Here is a 17,829-nt window from a genome sequence, read left to right on the forward strand (position 1 = left end):
CAAACACAACAAATAAATGGAGCATCACCATCTACATGGATCAGCTGGTCTGAATGGCCTCTTTCCATGCTGTACTATTCAACGACTCCTTCGACTCAGCTCAAACACTCCACCCTAGGCAACGTCTTGGACAATCTCCACTGCTTCATGATGTGGCGGGGCTGCAGGAACACATTGTACAAATCCCAGAAAGAGAACAACTTCCACAGGTGGGACCAATAGAGACGCCCACTCCACCACTGAAAATCTCCTCTGCCCTCCTTCCAGCTTCTTGGCAACATTTCTTAGGCAATAAACACAAAACGCCGGAGGGACGCCAGCTGGTCAATGGAGAGGAATAACCAGTCACCATTTTCCCAGGTGCCTGGACAAGTACTAAATGGGCCCGAATCAGAATCCGGTTTATTGTCACTGATATAGGCTGTGAAATTTGTTGTTTTGCAGCAGCAGTACATAAAAATCACAAGAACTTACAATGTATTTTCAAAAATAATAGTAGGAAAGAGAGAAAAAATAGTGAGGTGATGTTCATGGTTTCATGGACTGTTCAGAATCTGATGATGGAGGGAAAGAAGCTGTTCCTAAAATGTTGAGTGTGTGTCTTCAGGCTGCTGTACCTCTTAGCCTTGGTCAGTGAACGCTAATCACTACGCTATTTTGACCTTTGCACCTTATTGTCTGCCTGCTCTGCACTTTCTCTGTCACTGTAAAACTGTATTTCACATTCTGTGTTATCTTGCTGGGAGAACAGCACCTGGACACACTGTAGCATCCTGGACTCAAAGTTGAATTCTAAGGCCATTCGCCCTTCTCACAGCTGCCATCAGGAAGAAGGTACAAAAGCTTCAGTACTCACACCACCAAGTTCAGGAATAGTTATTACCCTGTCTAGTTCTCGAACCGAAGGGGATAACTTCACTTGTCCCACCGCTGACCTCTTCCCACAACCCACGGACTCACTTTCAAGCGATCTTCATCTCATATTCTCAATATTTATTGCTTATTTATTGATGATTATTATTATTTCCTTTTTTCTCTTTCTTTTTGTTTTTGCACAATTTATTGTTTTTTTGCACATTGGTTATTGTCTGTCTTGTGTGCAGTCTTTCATTGATTCTGTTGTGTTTCTTTGCCTTTACTGTGAATGCCCACAAAAAAAATGAATTTCAAGGGGGTATATGTAATGGATCATAAATTTACTTTGAATTTTGAAGTCCAGGTGAAGTTCTCTACAACTGTAACAGTTAACTGTGCATATTGTTTCTTTGTACTATCTCAATTTGGCATGTCCCTGTCGACTCTTGCCAATATTTATCGATGTATCATAGTGAGCATCACAAATACATGGGATTCTGCAGATGCTAGAAACCCAGACCAAAACACACAAAGTGCTGGAGGAGCTCAGCCGATCAGGCAGCACCCATAGAGGGAAAAAACAGTCCCCTCTCCTTTCCATTCCCTTTTCTCAGTTCCTTCGTTTTAATTCCAGGGATGAGACTTCCCTTTCCAGGACATAAAATGTCCTCCTTCTTCAAAGATTCTGCCCACCATTGATGCTGCCCTCACCGGCATCACCTCCGTTTCCCAGACATCCGAGCCCGCCCCATCTTCCCGCTGCCTTCTATATCGTTCCTATAGCCTTTACCTACCGTTCTATGAGCTTCCACATCCAACACATCATTCTGTGCAGTTTTGGCTATCTTCAATGGGACCCCACCACCAAACACACCTTTACCTCCACCCCACCCCAGTCTCAGCTTTCCGCAGGGATCGCTCCCTACACGACTCCCTTGTCCATCCGTCCCTCCCCACTAATCTCTCTCCTGGCACTTATCCCTGCAGTGGCCTAAGTACTACACCGGCCCATTCATCTCCCCCCTCACCTGCTCTCAGGACCCCAAACAGCAACACTTCATCTGTGAATCTGTTGGTATCATCCACTGTAACCGGTGCTCTCTACGTGGTCTCCTCTACAATGGTGAGACCCGACGTAAATTGGAGGGCTAGTTTGTCGAGCACCTTTGCTCCATCTGCAAAAGGCAGGATTTCCCTTTGGCCAACCATTTTAATTACAATTCCCATTCCCATTCCCACTCTCACAGGTCCGTCCACGGCCTCCTCTTCTGCCATGACACGGCCACTTATAGGTTGAAGGGGCAACACCTCATAACCCATCTGGACAGCCTCCAACCTGATGGCAGGAACACTGATTTCTTCAAATTCTGTTAGTTTTCCCCTCTTCTTTCTCTCTTCTTCAATTTCCAACTCTGGTCTCTTATCTCTTCTCTCACCTACCTATCACCTCGCCCTAGTGCCCCTCTTCCTTCCCTTTCTCCCATGATCCACTCTCCTCTCCTATCAGATTCCTTCTCTCTCGCCCTTACCCTTTTCCACTATCACCTCCCAGCTTCTCACTTCATTCCCCAATTCCCCACCCACCTGTCTTCACCTATCGCCTTCTAGCTTGTACTCCTCACCCTCCCCACCCCCTGCCTTCTTATTCTGGCATCTTTCCCCTTCTTTTCCAGTCCTGCTGAAGGGTCTCAGCCCAAAGTGTTGACTTTATTCTCCACAGCTGCTACCTGACCCGCTGAGATCCCCCAGCACCCTGTGTATCTACTTGGACGCACCATGGTTTGGTAGGGCAGCTGCTTTGTGTGAGACCACGAGAAACCACAGGGAGCTGTGGACACGTCATAGAACCAGCCGCCCCTCTACAGACTCTGTGTACACTTCTCCTTGACTCAGCAAAGCAGTCAGCATAGTCAAAGACCCCACCCACCCAGACATGCTCTCTCCTCCCCTCTCCCATCAGCAGAAGCTACAAAAGCCCGAAAGCACGTACCACTAGTCCCCGAGAACACTGTTGTCAGACTCCTGAATGGACCTATCGTATATTAAATCATCCCACAAAAAATAAATTTTACGTCATAAAGTTCTGATTCTGAACTCTTGATCTCTCAGTCTACATCATCATAACCGTTGCATTTAATTGTCTGGCTACACTGCCCTTTCGCTGTAACTGTAGCACTTTATTCTGCAACTGATTTCCTTTGTACAACTTCAGTGTACTTACATAAGGAATGATCTGTCCAGGTGGCAGATTTTCCACTGTGATGATAATAAACCACTATCAATACCTTACGGCTGGCGGAGTGGAGATACGTCTCTACCAAAGGAGGTGTAGGGCACTCCTTCCCTCCACTAGCCTACAGGTCACCCTTGGGCAGGGTGAAGCACCTGCTTAGCCCCCGGTCAGGGCCACGTGTAGCCATGGGCGCAGGTGGTGGACGGTCGTATGAGCAGCCGATGCAGATCACAAGTCCTGGTGATGCAACCACTGACGCCAGGCAGACAATCTCTGAAGAGTATTGATAATGGCTGGGCTCACCCGTCTTGTAAAGACTCTGCCCAGGAAAATGCCATGGCAAACCACTTCTGTGGAAAAACTTGCCAAGGTCACGAAGACTACGATCGCCCACGTCATACAACCTGGCACGGAATGATGATGATGATAACTGAGTCCTTTCAGCTTTCCCTGTTTATCACTTACACAGTACCCTGCCAGAACCCAGCAGTTTCCTCTCCACACTCCACTGCCCAAGCACATGAGACTGGTGTAGAAATTGAAATAAACAGATTCCACTGAATTCTCCCAGGGTAATGGCACTGAGATGGAGCTTTTCTCAGGGGAACAGACACTGAACTTTCAATCTAGCACAGACTGAAATATGTCTGCAATTTCTCCTGGTTGCCTGGCAGCGTTCTGGGAGACAAGGAGCTGCTAACTATAACCCTGAGACAAACAACAAAGAAGTCTATCAAGGAACTGCTGCCAAAGGCCATTCAGCCTATTGAACCTGGCCACTCCTCAGTAAGACCAAGGCCAATCTCATTTTTCCAGCTGGTTCAGGTCCCACAGTAAGCTCTGATAGCCTTCCCCACTGTCTACCTCACCCCCAATATTGGTGTCATCCACAAATTTGCTAAACAGTTAACCACGTTATCATTCAGATCATTGATATAGATGACAAACAACAATGGACCCAGCACCGATCCCTGCGGCACTCCACCAGTCACAGGCCTCCAGTCAGAGAGGCAACCATCTACTACCACTCTCTGGCTTCTCCCACGAAGCGAATGTCTAATCCAATTTAGTATCTCATCTGGAATGCCAAGCAACTCAACCTTCTTGACCAGCTCCCATGTGGAACCGTGTCAAAGACTCTTGGCCCCACAGTCTACTTCATTATGATCTTGCATTTTATCATTCACCTGCACTGCACTTTTTTGGTAGCTTCCAAGGCCAACGTACAGTAGGTCTCACAAACACAAGGGAGTCTGCAGATTCCGGAAATCCAATGCAACACACACAAAATGCTGGAGGAGCTCAGCAGGTCAGGCAGCATCAGTGAGAAAGAGTAAACAGTCGACCTTCTGGGTCGAGACCTTTCTTCAGGACTGAAAAGGAAGAGGGAAGATGTCTGAATAAAAAGGTGGGGGGATGGGAAATAGGCTCCCCTGTATTGTGTTGTAGGACCTTCTATGTTTCTAGGCTAGCTGGAAGATGATAGGTGAAGCCAGGTGGGTGGGAAAGGTCAAGGGCTGGAAAAGAAAGAATCTGATAGGTAGGAGGGTGGCCAATAGGGGACAGAGAAGGAGGAGGGGACCCAGGGGGAAATAATAGGCAGGTGAAGGGAGACAAAAAAGTCAGGAAGGGGGAACTTATGCATCAGAAGGAGAAATCAATATTCATGCCAGGGGTTTGGAGGGTACCCTGATGGAATATGGCATGTTTCTCCTCCACCCTAAGAGTAGCCTCATTGTGGCACAAGAGGAAGCCATGGACCAACATGTGAAAATGGGAATGGGAATGGGAATGGGACTGGGAATGGTGCGGAGGTGTTCGATGAAACAGTCCCCCAATTTATGATGGTCCCACCAGTGTAGAGGAGGCCATATCGGGAGCACTGGACACAACAGATGACCCCAGTGGTTTCGCAGGTGAAGTCTACAGGCAGGTCTAACACTTGGGCTGCTCGCAGGCATGAATACCAGGAGGGAGGTTAGTGGGGAGGGAGGAATGGACAAGGGAATCACGCAGGGAGTGATCCCTGTGGAAGGTAAAGATGTGTTTGGTGGTTAGAACCCTTTGGAGTGGTGGAAGGTGCAGAGGATAACGTGTAGGATGCGGAGGCTGATGGGGTGATGGGAAAGGACAAGAGGGACTCTATCATTATTATGGCAGCGGGGAGATGGGGTGAACACCCTAGGCCTTCTTAATCACTCTATAACCTTTGTGATGACATTGATGGCTCAATGGATGTGGACCCCAGGAATCCTTCTGCTCCTCCACACAGCAAAGAATCTAGCATTAGCCCTCGATTCTGCCTTCAAGTTCGACCTGCCAAAGTGAATCACTTCACACTTTCCAGACTGAGCTCCAACTGTCCTTTCTCAGCCCAGTTCTATGTCTTGCTGTAACTTACAACAACCTTTTACACTCCACAACATCACCGATCTTTGTGTCATCTGAAGATCTTTGTCTGTGCTGGGTTAGTGTGTTCTCTCCTTAGTGCAGACACACAAGGCCTACTCCGCTTCTGGCAGGATCAGTAAATGTTACCCCTGCCTTTATAGGGCAAAACACACACAACGTGCTGGGGGACCTCAGCAGGTCTGGCAGCGTCCAGGCGGAGGATTAATCAGACAACATTTCAGGCGGAGACTCTTCATCAGGACTGGAAAGGAATGGGGCAGAAGTCAGATGAAGGAGCTGAGGGCAGGGAAGGACAGGCTGGCAGATGGTAGGTGAGACCAGGTGAGGGTGGAAGGTGCGTGGGTGGGGGAGGCAATATGTGTAAGAGGTAAAGGGCTGAAGAAGAAGGATTCTGATTGAAGAGGAGTACGGAAGGGAAGGAGGAGGAAAGCCAGAGGGAGCTGATGGGCGGAAGAGAAGAGAAAGGGTGAAAGGGAGGCCGGAATCAGAAATGGAAAAGGAGAGAAGGGGGAGGGGATGGAAACCAGCAGAAGTTATCGATGTTCATGCCGTCAGATTGGAGGCTACCCAGGCAGAATATGAGGTGTTGCTCCTCCTGTATTTACAGATTGACATCTAAACTGCTCAAGGCCCCTGTCTGGGAATCTGGCAGAGAAGATTCCCAGAAACACAGCCAGTAGAAACAGAATCCGAGCCTGGGAGATTTCTCCGGCTCACAAAGCTACATTATGAATTGGCCCCAAAGCGGGAGAGGATCAAAAATATGCTTGTTTAACATGGATGAAAGACAAGTGAAGGCTATGCGGGAGGGAAGATTTAGATTGATCTTGGCAGATAAAGGATCAGGGCGCAGTGTGGGTCAAAGAGTCTGTATTGTTCTATGTTCTCAAACATGCTATGGAGATGCTTTACAGCTTCATAAGGAAACTGCTGTGCAAAAACTACATGTACGTGTAGAGAATTGTGGACACAGTTCAGTCCTTCACAACAACCAGCTCTCCCCTCTACCAACCACACTTCCCGCTGTCTCAGGGAAACAGCCAACATAGGGGTCCCTCCGATTGTGGAGGGAGCTTCGCTCTGTGTCTGGCCCCGGGAGTGTGTGATGGGACAGTGTAGAGGGAGCTTCACTCTGTGTCTGACCCCGGGAGTGTGTGATGGGACAGTGTAGAGGGAGCTTCACTCTGTGTCTGACCCCGGGAGTGTGTGATGGGACAGTGTAGAGGGAGCTTCACTCTGTGTCTGACCCCGGGAGTGTGTGATGGGACAGTGTAGAGGCAGCTTCACTCTGTGTCTGGCCCCGGGAGTGTGTGATGGGACAGTGTAGAGGGAGCTTCACTCTGTGTCTGACCCCGGGAGTGTGTGGTGGGACAGTGTAGAGGGAGTTTCACTCTGTGTCTGACCCCGGGAGTGTGTGGTGGGACAGTGTAGAGGGAGCTTCACTCTGTGTCTGGCCCCGGGAGTGTGTGATGGGACAGTGTAGAGGGAGCTTCGCTCTGTATCTGATCCTTTTTTTTTTTACAAAATTCTTTATTACAAATGTCAGTGCTATACAATATTTACAAACCCAGTGACTAACACATTTACTACACTACAAACTGACAATACATGTTAAACCAATATATTGCCATCCTCATCAATGATGGCATTTACACCCCGCGGAGCCCAACGGTCCCGGAACATCTCGACGGTCGCCATGGACTGTGCATATTCCTTTTCAATGTTCACCCGGGCTCGAACATACCCCCTAAACATAGCCAGGCAGTCCGCCCGGGGAGAATCTCCTGCCACCCTTTTCCAGGAGCCACGGATGGCAATTTTCGCCAGCCCCAGGAGCAAGTTGACAAGGACATCCTCATCCCTCTGTGCCCCCCTCCATCTTGTGTGATGGGACAGTGTAGAGGGAGCTTCACTCTGTGTCTGACTCTGGGAGTGTGTGATGGGACAGTGTAGAGGGAGCTTCACTCTGTGTCTGACTCCGGGAGTGTGTGATGGAACAGTGTAGAGGGGGCTTCACTCTGTGTCTGACCACAGGAGTGTGGTGATGGGACAGTGTAGAGCAAGTTTCACTCTGTCTCTGACCCCGGGAGCGTGTGATGGAATGGTGTAGAGGGAGCTTCACTCAGTTTCAGACCCCGGGAGTGTGTGACGGGACAGAGTAGAAGGAATTTCAAGGAGCTTGATGCTAAATTAAAGGGCAGGACCTCCAGGGCCATGATCTCAGGACTGCTACCGGTGCCAAGTGCTAGTGAGGCCAGAACTAGGAAAATTATACAGTTTAGCACGTGGCTAAAGAGTTGTTGTAAGAGGGAGGGCATAAGGTCTTTAGATCCTTGGGCTCTCTTTTAGGGAAGGTGGGACCTGTACAGAAGGGACAGTTTGCACCTGAACTGGAGGGGGACTAATATCCTAGTGGGAAGGTTTGTTAGTGCTGCACGGTGGGGTTTAAACTAGAGCTGCAGGGAGGTGAAATCCAGAGAACCAGAATTGTTCATGGAGTGTTTGTGACAAAGTCAGGAATCAAAAGGTTGGGCACGGTGTGACTAGCGTCCTGAGCTGCGTATATTTCAATGCAAGAAGTGTCGTAGGAAAGGCGGGTGACAGTGCTGACGATGAGGTAGCTGCTTTACAAACAGAGGCAACACGTAGTGAGGAAAGGCTGTTGATAGGGCAAAATTAAGTCAACAGGATGCGTTGCAACATAAAAAGCAGACAAAATTGAGAAGTGTGAATGCAGGACTGAAGGTGTTATATCTGAATGCGCACAGTATAAGGAATAAGGTAGATGAGCAGCTGCAGATTGGCAGGTATGATGTTGTAGGGATCTCTTGAAGCATGGCTGAAAGACTATATCTGGGAGCTTAATGTCCAGAGATACACATTGTATTGAAAGGACCGGCAGGAAAGCAAAGGGGACGGAATTGCTCTGTTGGTAAAAAAGTGAAATCAAATCATTAGAAGGAGGTGACATAGGGTTGGAAGGTGTTGAATCATTGCGGGTAGAGCTAAGGAACTGCAAGGGCAAAAAGACCCTGATGGGAGTTGTATACAGACCCCAAACAGTAGTAAGGCAGGCGTCTACAAATTACAACGGGAGATGAAAAATGCATGCCAAAAGGGCAATGTTATAATAGTGATGGGGGATTTCAATATGCAGGTAGAATGGGAAAATCAGGTTGGTGCTGGACGCCAAGAGGGGGATTTTCTAGAATGCCTGTGAAATGAACTTTTACAGCAGCTCGTGGTTGAGCCCACTCGTGAATCAGCTATTCTGGATTGGATGTTTTCTAACAAACTGGAATTGATTGGAAAGCTTAAGGTGAAAAAAAAACCCTGAGGGGAAGTGATCATAACACCTACAGGAAAGATGTAAATAAGATTGAAAGAGTACTGAAATACTCCTGACAAAGGGTTTTGGGCCAAAACGTCAACTGTAACTTTTCCATAGATGCTACCTGGCCTGTTGAGTTCCTCCAGCATTTTGTGTGTGTTGCCTGGATTTTCAGCATCTGCAGATTTTCTCTTGTTCACAGAACACCAAATTATGCCTCACCAATGTCCATAGACCATAAGAACTAGGAGCAGATTTAGGCCATTCAGCCCATCGAGTCCACTCCACCATTTCATCAGGGATGATTCCAGATCCCATTCAACCCCATAGACCTGTCCTCTCACCATATCCCTTGGTGCACCGACCAATCAGCAATCTATCCACTTCCGCTTTGAATGTACCCATGGACATGGCCTCCACTCCAGTCTGTGGCAGAGCATTCCACATGTTCACTACTCTCTGGCTGAAAGAAATTCCTCCTTACTTCTGTTCTAAAGGTCACCTCCCAGTGTTGAGGCTGTGCCCTATAGTTCTCCTCTGTGGAACATCCTCTCCACATCCACCTTATCCAGTCCTTTCAACATTCAGCACGTTTCAATGAGATCCCCACACATCCTTCTAAATCCCAGTGAGTACAAAGCTGTCAAGTGCTACTCATATGTTAACCCCTTCATTCCCAGAACCATCCTTGTGAACCTCCTCTGGACTCTCTCCACTGACAACACATCCTTCCGAGATATGGAGCCCCAAACTGTTGACAATAGTCCAAGTGTGGCCTGACTAGTGTCTTACAAAGCCTCAACATTATCTCCTTGCTTTTATATTCTATTCCCCTTGAAATAACTGCCAACATTGCATTTGCCTTCTTTACCACAGACTGGACCTGCAAATTATCCTCTGGGAGTCTTGCACGAGGACTCCTAAGTCCCTCTGCACCTCTGATGTTTGAACCTTCTCCCCATTTAGATAATAGTCCACACTATTGTTCTTTTTACCAAAATGCATTATCATACATTTCCCAACACTGTATTCCATCTGTCACTTTTTTGCCCATTCTTCCAATTTGTCTAAGTCCTGCTGCAATCGCATTGCTTCCTCAGCACTACCTACCTCTTCACCTATCTTCGTGTCATCTACAATCTTTGCCACAAAGCCATCAATTCCATTATCTAAATCACTGATAAACAATGTGGAAAGTAGCAGTCCCAACACTGACCCCTGAGGAACATCGCTAGTCACTGGCAGCCAACCAGAAAAGACCCCTTTTATTCCCACTTGCTGCCTCCTACCTGTCAGCCATTCCTCTATCCACGCCAGTATCTCTCCTGTAACACCGTAGGATTTTATCTTGTTAAGCAGCCTCATATGAGGCACCTTATCAAACACCTTCTGAAAATCTAAGTAAATGACATCCGCTACCTCTTGATTGTCCACCCAGCTTGTTACCTTCCTTGAAGAATTCTAACAGATTTGTCAGGCACAATTTACCTTCACAGAAACCATGCTAACTTCGATTTATTTTGTCATAAGTCTCCAAGTACCTTGAAACCTCATCTATAATAATAGACTCCAACACTTTCCAAACCACTGAGGTTAGGCTAACTGGCCTATAATTTCCATTCTTTTGCCATCCTCCCTTCTTAAAGAGTCGAATGACATTTGCAATTCTCCAGTCCTCCAGGACCATGCCAGAATCAAGTGATTCTTGAAAGATCATGACCAATCCATCCATTATCTCTTCAGCAACCTCTCTCAGGACTCTGGGATGTAGACCACCTGGTCCAGGTGACTTATCCACCTTAAGACCTTTGAGTTTGTCTAGCACTTTTTGCTTTGAAATAGCAATGCACTCCTGTTCCCTGACATTCACAAACCTCCGGCACACTGCTAGTGTCTTTCACAGTGAAGACAGATGCAAAGTACCCATTAAGTTCATCTGCCATTTCTTTGTCCCCCATTACTGCCTCATCAGCATATTTTTCCAGTGGTCCAATATCAATTCTCACCTCCCTTTTATTCTTTAAATTACTGGCTAGTTTTCTCCTATATTTCATCTTTTCCCTTCATATAGCTTCTTTAGTTGCTTTTGTTGAATTTTAAAAACTTCCCAATCATCCACCTTCCCACTCACTTTTGCTACATTATTTGCCCTGTCCTTGGCTTTTATGCAGTCCTTAACTTCCCGTGTCAGCCACATTCGCCTAGCCCTGCCATTTGAGAATTTCTTCTTCTGTAGGACATATCTACCATGCACCTTGTGAACTATTCCCAAAAACTTCAGCCATCTCTGCTCTGCCGTCATCCTGACTAGAATCCTCCTCCAATCCACCTGGGCAAGCTCCTCTCTCATGTCCCTGTAATTCCCTTTATTCTATTGTGATACAGATACATGTGAGTTATGCTTCTACCTCTCAAATTGCAGTATGAATTCAGTCATATTATGATCACTGCCTCCTAAGCAGTCCTTTACGTTAAGCTGAGTTGGCCAGAGTTGATTGAAAGGAACACACACTGGCTGGGATGACAGCAGAGCAGCAAAGCTGGAATTTCAGGAAGCAATTCTGAAGGCCAAGGATATTTACATCCCAAAGAGGAAGAAGTATTCTAAAGGAAAGATGACACAACCATAGCAAACAAGAGAAGTCAAAGCCTACATAAGAGCAAAAGAAGGGGCATAAAATAGAGCAAAAAATTAGTGAGAAATTAGAGGATTGGGAAGCTTTCAAGTACCAACAGAAGACAACTAAAATGGTCATCAAGACAGTAAAGATGGAATACAAAAGTGAGCAGGCCAATAATATTAAAGAGGATATCAAAACTTTCTACAGATACATAAAGTGTGAAAGAGAGGCGAGAGTAAATTTTGGACCACTGGAAAACAATGCTGGAGAGGTAGTAATGGGGGATGAACTGAATATGTATTTCGCATCAGGCTTCACTGTGGAGGACGCCAGCTATATGGTGGATGTTCCAGATGTCAGGGGGCATGAAGTATGTGAAGTCACGTTAACTAGAGAGAAGGTTTAAAGCTAGGTAAGTCACCTGGAGCAGATGGTGTACATCCCAGAGTTCTGAAAGAGGTGGCTGAAATGATAGTGGAGGCATTAGTAATGATCTTTCAAGAATCACTAGATTCTGGAATGGTTCTGGAAGACTGGAAAAATGGAAGTATCACTCCACTCTTCAAGAAGGAAGAGAGGCAGAACAAAGGAAACTTCAGGCCAGTTAGTCTGACCTCAGTGGTTGGGAAGATGTTGGAGTCGATTATTGAGGATGAGATCTCAGGGGACTTGGAGACACATGATGAAATGGGCTGTAGTCACCATGGTTTCCTCAAGGGAAAATCTGTTGGAATTCTTTAAAGAAATAACAAGCAGGATGGACAAAGGAGAGTCGGTTGATGTTGTGTACTTGGATTTTCAGAAGGCTGTTGACAAGGTGCCACACATAAGGCTGCTTAACAAGCTAAAAGCCCATGGTATACAGGTAAGATTCTAGCATTAATAAAGCAGTGACTGACTGGCAGGAGGCAGAGTGGGAATAAAAGGATCCTTTTCTGGTTGGCTGCCGGTGACTAGCGATGTTCCACAGGGGTCTGTGTTGGGACTGATTCTGTTTACGTTATATGTCAATGATTTGGATTTTGACGCTGATAGCTTTGTTGCAAAGTTTGTAGACAATACGAAGGTAGATGGAGGGGCAGGTAGGTTTGTGGAAGTAGAGAGGCTGCAGAAGAACTTAGACAGATCAGGTGAATGGGCAAAGAAGTGCAGGATTCCCTAAAGGTTAATTTGCAGGTTGAGTCTGTGGTGAGGAAGGCAAATGTGATTTTAGCATTCATTTCAAGAGGACTAGAACATAAAAGCAAGGATACAATGTTGAGACTTTATAAAGCAGTGGTGAGGCCACACTTGGAGTATTGTGAGCAGTTTTGGGTCCCTTATCGTAGAAAGGCTGTGCTGAAAGTGGAGAGAGTTCAAAGGAGGTTCATGAAAATGATTCCAGAATAGACTGGCTTGTCATATGAAGAGCGTTTGATGGTGCTGGGCCTGTATTCACTGGAATTCAGAAGAATGGGAGTGATCTGATTGAAACCTATCGAATGGTGAAAGGCTTTGATAGAGTAGATGTGGAGAGGATCTTTCCTCCGGTGGGAGAGTCTAAGACCGGAGGACACAGCTCAGAATAGAGGAGTATCCTTTTAGAACAGAAATGAGGAGGAACTTCTTTAGCCAGGGGGTGGTGAATCTGTGCAACTCATTGCCACAGGCAGCTATGAAGGTCAAGCCTTTATATATATTTAAGGCAAACTTTGATAGATTCTTGATTGATCGAGGCATGATGAGATACAGGGGGAAGGCAGGAGTTTGGGGCTGAGAGGAAAATTTGGCTCAGCCATGATGAATTGCTGGACAAGAATTCAGCTCCTATATGTTATGGTCCCATGGTCTTATGGAACTTCACTCAGTACTTGTGATGGGACAGTGTGGGGGGAGCTTCACTCTGTGTCTGCCCCCGGGAGTGTGTGATGGGACGGTGTGGAGGGAGCTTCACTCTGTGCCTGACCCTGGGAGTGTGTGATGGGACAGTGCGGAGGGGGCTTCACTCTGTGTCTGACCCCGGGAGTGTGTGATGGGACAGTGTAGAGGGAGCTTCTCTCAGTGTCTGAACCTGGGAGTGTGTGATGGAACAGTGTAGAGGGAGCTTCACTCTGTGTCTGACTTTGGGACTGTGTGATGGGACGGTGTAGAGGGAGCTTCACTCTGTGTCTGAACCCGGGAGTGTGTGATGGGACAGTGTAGAGGGAGTTTCACTCTGTGTCTGACCCTGGGAGCGTGTGATGGGACAGTGTAGAGGGAGCTTCACTCTGTGTCTGACCCCAGGAGTGTGTGATGGGACAGTGTAGAGGGAGCTTCACTCTGTGTCTGACCCCAGGAGTGTGTGATGGGACAGTGTAGAGGGAGTTTCACTCTCTGTCTGAAACCGGGAGTGTGTGATAGGACAGCGTAAAGGAAGAATAATAATGTGGGCTGCCTTAATGACTATTGCCTGATAGCATTCACATCGACAGTGATGAAATGCTTTGAGAGGTTGGTCATGATTAGACTGAACTCCTGCCTCAGCAAGGACCTGGACCCACTGCAATTTGCCTAACGCCACAACAGGTCAACAGCAGATGCAATCTCAATGGTTCTTCACACAACTTTAGATCACCTGGACAACACAAACACCTATATCAGGATGCTGTTCATCGACTGCAGCTCAGCATTTAATACCATCATTTCCACAATCCTGATTGAGAAGTTGCAGAACCTGGGCCTCTGTCCCTCCCTCTGCTATTGGATCCTCGACTTCCTAACCAGAAGACCACAAACTGTGCAGATTGGTGAAAACATATTCTCCTCGCTGCTGATCAACACTGGTGCACCTCAGGGCTGTGTGCTTAGCCCACTGTTGTACTCTGTCTATACCCATGACTGTGTGGCTGGGCATAGCTCAAATACCATTTATAAATTTGCTGATGATACAACCATCGTTGGTAGAATCTCAGGTGGTGACGACAGGGCGTACAGGAGTGAGATATGCCAACTAGTGGAGTGGTGCCGCAGCAACAACCTGGCACTCAACGTCAGTAAGACGAAAGAGCTGATTGTGGACTTCAGGAAGGGTAAGATGAAGGAACACATACCAATCCTCATAGTCCCTGGGTGTCAAAATCTCTGAGGATCTAACCTGGTCCCAACACATTGATGCAGTTATAAAGAAGGCAAGATGGCAGCTATACTTCATTAGGAGTTTGAAGAGATTTGGTATGTCAACAAATACACTCAAAAACTTCTATAGTTGTACTGTGGAGAGCATTCTGACAGGCTGCGTCACTGTCTGGTACAGGGGGGCAAGGGTGGGGGAGGGGGGAGGTGTGAGAGCTACTGCAGAGGACCGAAAGAAGCTGAGGTTGTAAATCTAATCAACTCCATCTTGGGTATTAGCCCACAAAGTACCCAGAACATCTTCAGGGAGTGGTGTCTCAGAAAGGCATCCAGGGCATGCCCTTTTCTCATTGTTACCATCAGGCAGGAGGTACAGAAGCCTGAAGGCACACACTCAGTGATTCAGGCACGGCTTCTTCCCCTCTGCCATCCGATTCCTAAATGGACATTGAATCCGTGAACACTACCTCACTTTCTTAATATATGTTATTTCAGTTTTTTGCACAATGTTTCATCTATTCAATATATGTATACTGTAATTTATTTATTCATTTATTTCTTCTATATTATGTATTGCTTTGTACTGCTGCTGCTAAGTTAACAAATTTCAGGACACATGCTGATTCTGATTTGATTCTCTTTGTCTGACCCCGGGAGTGTGTGATGGGACAGTGTAGAGGGATCTTCACTCTGTGTCTGACCCCGGGAGTGTGTGATGGGACAGTGTAGAGGGAGCTTCACTGTGTCTGACCCCGGGAGTGTGTGATAGGACAGTGTAGAGGGAGCTTCACTGTGTCTGACCCCGGGAGTGTGTGATGGGACAGTGTAGAGGGAGCTTCACACTGTGTCTGACCCCGGGAGTGTGTGATGGGACAGTGTAGAGGGATCTTCACTCTGTGTCTGACCCCGGGAGTGTGTGACGGGACAGTGTAGAGGGAACTTCACTGTGTCTGACCCCGGGAGTGTGTGATAGGACAGTGTAGAGGGAGCTTCACTGTGTCTGACCCCGGGAGTGTATGATAGGACAGTGTAGAGGGAGCTTCACTCTGTATCTGAAACCGGGAGTGTGTGATGGGTAAGTGTAGAGGGAGCTTCACTCTGTGTCTGACCCTAGGAGTATGTGATGGGACAATGTAGAGGGAGCTTCACTCTGTGTCTGACCCCAGGAGTGTGTGATGGGACAGTGTAGAGGGAGCTTCACTCTGTGTCTGACCCTGGGAGTGTGTCATGGGACGGTGTAGAGGGAGCTTCACTCTGTGTCTGACCCCGGGAGTGTGTGATGGGACAATGTAGAGGGAGCTTCACTCTGTGTCTGACCCAGGGAGTGTGTGATAGGACAGTGTAGAGCGAGCTTCACTCTGTGTCTGACCCTGGGAGTGTGTGATGGGACAATGTAGAGGGAGCTTCACTCTGTGTCTGGCCCTGGGAGTGTGTGATGGGACAGTGTAGAGGGAGTTTCACTCTGTGTCTGGCCCTGGGAGTGTGTGATGGGACAGTGTAGAGGGAGCTTCACTCTGTGTCTGACCCCGGGAGTGTGTGATGGGACAGTGTAGAGGGAGCTTCACTCTGTGTCTGACCCTGGGAGTGTGTGATGGGACAATGTAGAGGGAGCTTCACTCTGTGTCTGACCCCGGGAGTGTGTCATGGGACGGTGTAGAGGGAGTTTCACTCTGTGTCTGGCCCCGGGACTGTGTGATGGGACAGTGTAGAGGGAGCTTCACTCTGTGTCTGGCCCTGGGAGTGTGTGATGGAACAGTGTAGAGGGAGCTTCACTCTGTGTCTGGCCCTGGGAGTGTGAGATGGGACAGTGTAGAGGGAGCTTCACACTGTATCACATAAATTGTGGGAATATCATTTATTTCAGGGATTTAGAGTTTGGTGTTTGAGCCGATATTTAACTGGCCTTCACTAATTGCCTCTTGAGAGATTGATGGTGAGCTGCCTCCTTAAAGCACTGCTGGCCCATCTGGTCTGTGTCAAACTTCTTTTCTGCCTAGATCCTTCAACCTGCACCCAGACCATGGCCCTCCCCATCCCTCTCATCCATGTACTTACCCAAAATTTGCTTGTGTCGAAATCGAACCCTTATCCAGCATCTCCTCTTGCAGCTCATTCCACATGTTCACCACCATCTGACTGAAGAAGGTCCCCCTCGGGTTTCACCTTTCACCCTTAACCTATGACCTCTAGTTCTCGTCTCATTGAACCCCAGTGGAAAATGTCTGTTTGCATTTAGCCTATTTATATCCCTCACAATTTTGTATACCTCTGTCATATCTCTCCTCATTCTCTTATGCTCCAGGGAAGAAAGTCCTAAACTATTCAATCTTTGCCTTTAACTCAGGATCTCCAGTCCCAGCAACAGCTTTGTAAGTTTCCTCTGTACTCTTTCAATCTTATTTACATGTTTCCTGTAGTTTGGTGACCAAAACTGCATACAATACTCTAAATTAGGCCTCATCAATGTCTTATACAACTTCAACATAACATTCCAACTCCTCTATTCCATACTTTGTTTTATGAAGGCCAATGTGGCGAAAGCTTTCAAGGAAATACGATTCCCCTTATTTCCCATGCATTCTGTCCATTTTGTGTTGCACATTTTGCCATATAATTTTACCAAATTCTGATTTGATGAAGACAGACGTGAGAAGCAGAGGAACATCTGGAGAAACTTCTGAAATGCCCGGTTCGCTGCCGCTGCTACTGTGCGATCAAGAATCTCCGGAAGGAAGGCCCAAAATCCCCGGCTTTGCCTGCTGCTGGCGACCGAGGCTGGGGTCGAATCGCTCGGACAGAGATGGTGCTCGGAACTCAGTGTCGGAGGGCTGGTCAGGGCTCGAAGTTTTTGGACGACTCAGAGTCGGACTGTGGTCGGGCATGACAGGGAGAGTTTCCTTCCTTCTCCTGTCTGCGTGAGATGTGGGACTTTCGAGAGACTTTGAACTTTTTTACTGTGCCCATGGTCTGTTCTTCATCAAGTTATGGTATTGTTGCACTGTTGTAACTATATGTTATAATTATATGGTTTTTGTCTGCTTTTCAGTCTTGGTCTGTCCTGTGTTTCTGTGATATCACACCGGAGGAATATTGTATCATTTCTTAATGCATGCATTACTAAATGACAATAAAAGAGGACTGTGTGTCCTCATAATCTAAAAAAGATATAGGAGGAAAATCTAATTTAACTCTTTCCTTACAGGCACCCACTGTATGGCAGATGAGATGCCATTCCCCTGAACCCTTGCAGCCCCACATGATCTCAATGAGTTGTAACCCTTGTCATT

Source organism: Mobula birostris, chromosome 5 (assembly GCF_030028105.1).
Source record: "Mobula birostris isolate sMobBir1 chromosome 5, sMobBir1.hap1, whole genome shotgun sequence".
Lineage (NCBI taxonomy): Eukaryota > Metazoa > Chordata > Chondrichthyes > Myliobatiformes > Myliobatidae > Mobula > Mobula birostris.